A 5,193-nucleotide genomic window follows, 5' to 3' on the forward strand; every position below is an offset into this window, starting at 1 on the left:
CACAGCTCTGCGAGGGCCTGGGATCGGGAGAGACACTTAAGTGTTTTAGTACTATATCTCTTGACACAATGATGAAAATAATCATGGCCTCTAAACCTTCAAGCTGCATACTGGATCCTATTCCTACTAAACTGCTGAAGGAGCTGCTTCCTGTGCTTGGCCCTCCTATGTTGAACATAATAAACAGCTCTCTATCCACCGGATGTGTACCAAACTCACTAAAAGTGGCAGTGATAAAGCCTCTCTTGAAAAAGCCAAACCTTGACCCGGAAAATATAAAAAACTATCGGCCTATATCGAATCTTCCATTCCTCTCAAAAATTTTAGAAAAAGCTGTTGCGCAGCAACTCACTGCCTTTCTGAAGACAAACAATGTATACGAAATGCTTCAGTCTGGTTTTAGACCCCATCATAGCACTGAGACTGCACTTGTGAAGGTGGTAAATGACCTTTTAATGGCGTCAGACCGAGGCTCTGCATCTGTCCTCGTGCTACTAGACCTTAGTGCTGCCTTTGACACCATCGATCACCACATTCTTTTGGAGAGACTGGAAACCCAAATTGGTCTACACGGACAAGTTCTGGCCTGGTTTAGATCTTACCTGTCGGAAAGATATCAGTTTGTCTCTGTGAATGGTCTGTCCTCCGACAAATCAACTGTACATTTCGGTGTTCCTCAAGGTTCCGTTTTAGGACCACTATTGTTTTCACTATATATTTTACCTCTTGGGGATGTTATTCGAAAACATAATGTTAACTTTCACTGCTATGCGGATGACACACAGCTGTACATTTCAATGAAACATGGTGAAGCCCCAAAATTGCCCTCGCTAGAAGCCTGTGTTTCAGACATAAGGAAGTGGATGGCTGAAAACTTTCTACTTTTAAACTCGGACAAAACAGAGATGCTTGTTCTAGGTCCCAAGAAACAAAGAGATCTTCTGTTAAATCTGACAATTCATCTTGATGGTTGTAAAGTCGTCTCAAATAAAACTGTGAAGGACCTCGGCGTTACTCTTGACCCTGATCTCTCTTTTGACGAACATATCAAGACTGTTTCAAGGACAGCTTTTTTCCATCTATGTAACATTGCAAAAATCAGAAATTTTCTGTCCAAAAATGATGCAGAAAAATTAATCCATGCATTTGTTACTTCTAGGTTAGACTACTGCAATGCTCTACTTTCCGGCTACCCGGATAAAGCACTAAATAAACTTCAGTTAGTGCTAAATACGGCTGCTAGAATCCTGACTAGAACCAAGAAATTTGATCATATTACTCCAGTGCTAGCTTCCCTACACTGGCTTCCTGTTAAGGCAAGGGCTGATTTCAAGGTTTTACTGTTAACCTATAAAGCGTTACATGGGCTTGCTCCTACCTATCTTTCCGAGTTGGTCCTGCCGTACATACCAATACGTACGCTACGGTCACAAGACGCAGGCCTCCTAATTGTCCCTAAAATTTCTAAGCAAACAGCGGGAGGCAGGGCTTTCTCCTATAGATCTCCATTTTTATGGAACAGTCTGCCAACCCATGTGAGAGACGCAGACTCGGTCTCAACCTTTAAGTCTTTACTGAAGACTTATCTCTTCAGTAGGTCATATGATTGAGTGTAGTCTGGCCCAGGAGTGTGAAGGTGAACGGAAAGGCTCTGGAGCAACGAACAGCCCTTGCTGTCTCTGCCAGGCCGGTTCCCCTCTCTCCACTGGGGTTCTCTGCCTCTAACCCTGTTACAGGGGCTGAGTCACTGGCTTGCTGGTGCTCTTTCATGCCGTCCCTAGGAGGGGTGCGTCACTTGAGTGGGTTGAGTTACTGACGTGATCTTCCTGTCTGGGTTGGCGCCCCCCCTTGGTTTGTGCTGTGGTGGAGACCTCTGTGGGCTATACTCGGCCTTGTCTCAGGATTGTAAGTTGGTGGTTGAGGATTTCCCTCTGGTGGTGTGGGGGCTGTGCTTTGGCAGAGTGGGTGGGGTTATATCCTTCCTGTTTGGCCCTGTCCGGGGGTTTCTTCGGATGGGGCCACAGTGTCTCCGGACCGCTCCTGTCTCAGCCTCCAGTATTTATGCTGCAGTAGTTTATGTGTCGGGGGGCTGGGGTTAGTTGGTTATACCTGGAGTACTTCTCCTGTCTTATCCAGTGTCCTGTGTGAATTTAAGTATGCTCTCTCTAATTCTCTCGTTCTCTCTTTCTCTCTGAGAACCTGAGCCCTAGGACCATACGTCAGGACTACCGGGCATGCTGACACCTTGCTGTCCCCAGTCCGCCTGGCCTTGCTGCTATTCCAGTTTCAACTGTTCTGCCTGCGGTTACGAAACCCCTACCTGTCCCAGACCTGCTGTTTTCAACTCTTAATGATCGGCTATGAAAAGCCAACTGAGAGACCTGAGCCCTAGGACCATACGTCGGGACTACCGGCCGTGGTGACTCCTTGCTGTCCCCAGTCCGCCTGGCCTTGCTGCTATTCCAGTTTCAACTGTTCTGCCTGCGGTTATGGAACCCCTACCTGTCCCAGACCTGCTGTTTTCAACTCTTAATGATCGGCTATGAAAAGCCAACTGAGATTTATTCCTGATTATTATTTGACCATGCTTGTCACTTATGAACATTTTTGAACATCTTGGCATGGTTCTGTTATAATCTCCACCCGGCACAGCCAGAAGAGGACTGGCCACCCCTCATAGCCTGGTTCCTCTCTAGGTTTCTTCCTAGGTTTTGGCCTTTCTAGGGAGTTTTTCCTAGCCACCGTGCTTCTACACCTGCATTACTAGCTGTTTGGGGTTTTAGGCTGGGTTTCTGTACAGCACTTCGAGATATTAGCTGATGTAAGAAGGGCTATATAAAATAAAATTGATTGATTGATTGAATACAAATATTCCCAAACATGGATCCTGTTTGCAATAAGGCACTTAAGTAAAACTGTTAAAAATGTGGCAAAGAAAGTAACTTTTTGTCCTGAATACCAAGTGTTATGTTTGGGCCAAATCCAACACTGAGTACCACTTCTCATATTTTCAAGCATGGTGGTGGCTGCATCATGTTATGGGTATGCTTGTCATCGGCAAGGACTAGGGAGTTGTTTTATGATACAAATAAATGTACTAGAGCTAAACACAGGCAAAATCCTAGAGGAAAACCTGGTTCAGTCTGCATTCCAACAGACACTGGGAGATGAATTCACCTTTCAGCAGGACAATAACCTAAAACACAAGGCCAAATATACACTGGAGTTGTTTACCAAGACGACATTGAATGTTCCTGAGTGGCCTAGTTACAGTTTTGACTTAAATCGGCTTGAAAAATCTATGGCAAGACTTGAAAATGGCTGTCTAGCAATGATCAACAACCAACTTGACAGAGCTTGAAGAATTTAGAAAAATAATAATCCAGGTGTGCAAAGCGCTGAGAGATTTACCCAGAAAGACTCACAGCTGTAATCGCTGCCAAAGGTGGGTTGAATACTTATCTCATCAAGATATATCAGGGTTTTCTTTTTCCATTAATGTTAGAATTTTTCTTCCACTTTGACAGAGTACTTTGTGTAGATCATTGACATTTAATTAAATCCATTTGAATCCCACTTTAACACAACAAAATATTGAAAAAGTCCAGGGGTGTGAATACTTTCTGAAGATCAATCATACCACCAGTTGCTCATAAAGACACAACAAAAAAGAAAACTTTTTACAATAAAATAATTTATTTTTGGAACACAACCATATTTTTTAAATTATTATTACATCACACACACCATTGGTTTTCTTTACAAAAACACATCAGTGATCTGAATTCATAATGTCATACTGTATGATTATATCAGTGCACCAAAATTACATTTCCACATCCACCACCCTTCCAAAAGAGCTAACATCATCATACAATGAAATGAATTGTAAACACAAGAATAAAGCTCTATAATGTTAAAGTGAACATTTGTTGATGTCATGGATCACTGTGTTCTTATTGGTGGAAAGGGCTCCATTCCCCATAGCACGGAATGTTCAGAACATTTCAGATAGAAATGGATTGCATAGCATTTAGAGCTTTCTTTCTTCTGGAATTGAGAACCATGTTGGTTCTATGCACTACTTTTCTATGAGCTTCGTTCTGGACATTTCGCCCCATGGAATAAACCCCTGGGGCTGTATGTATCAAGCATTTCAGAGGAGTGCTGATCTAGGTCCCGAATGTCCATACAATCAATCATGTATTTTGATCTAAAAGCCAAAACTGATCCTAGATCAGCGCTCCTACTCTGAGACACTAATTACATTTGTTGAGCTCATCCAGTCTCCAAGGGTTGTCTCTCAAAAGCAGGACCTGCAAGACCATAGTCAGTAACACTTACACAATTAGTTTCAACAAGCGGAAGTTAAGATTAATACATTTTTTCATATTAATCCTAAAATGAACAATTCAGAACATCTGACATCGATTGGAGCCCATTCTCTATGTAGAAACAGAACTGAATAAATAAGATTGTTCTCCCACTTTTATTTTAAAAAATTTTTTATGATCTTTCCCTCACACGTTTGCATTTAAACCTTAAGAGAGAAAAACCAAAAGCCTATTGATTATTGCCTTAATCCTTTATGAAATATCCCCTGGTTCCTGTCATACAGATGGTCATATATAACTGGGTCGTTTCACAAAATGAGTGCCTTTTACATCCCTTTAATATTTTAGGTAGAAATTGTGTACCAATATTGAAGTTTAAAAGTCTGTTATATTCAATGAAGTGCCCTTTAATATAGACCACATGGAGAATTCAATAAATCAGATTTGTAATATCAAGAAAGACTTCCTAAAGTGCCAAAACTCAGCATTTTGACATGTCCCTCCATGCACCCTCTGTTCCCTCCAGGAAGATTTTTAACCCACTTAACCTCAATTTGTCCATCATTGTAAAGCCCTAGTTATTTTGTTGCTTTTGCAGTCATTTCTGAAGATGATAACATATTTCATGTGATTAGTGATTCCTTTTAAGAAAGAAAACAGGGGGAAAAACAGTCCCTTCATTTTAAGGTCAACTCTCCTACGTGAATTGAACACTCCTTTAATATTGAATAGTCAAATAGTGTAAAAGCAGGTGAGCTGGTTCTACTCTTTTTGGAAATGTTCTGGTGTTTTGTGGTGGGAAACTGAGCAGGTCGAGCATAACACGGCAACCCTGTTACCCATATATAGACAGGCTAGA

Source organism: Coregonus lavaretus (genome assembly GCF_964263955.1).
Source record: "Coregonus lavaretus genome assembly, chromosome: 37".
NCBI classification, from domain to species: Eukaryota; Metazoa; Chordata; class Actinopteri; order Salmoniformes; family Salmonidae; genus Coregonus; species Coregonus lavaretus.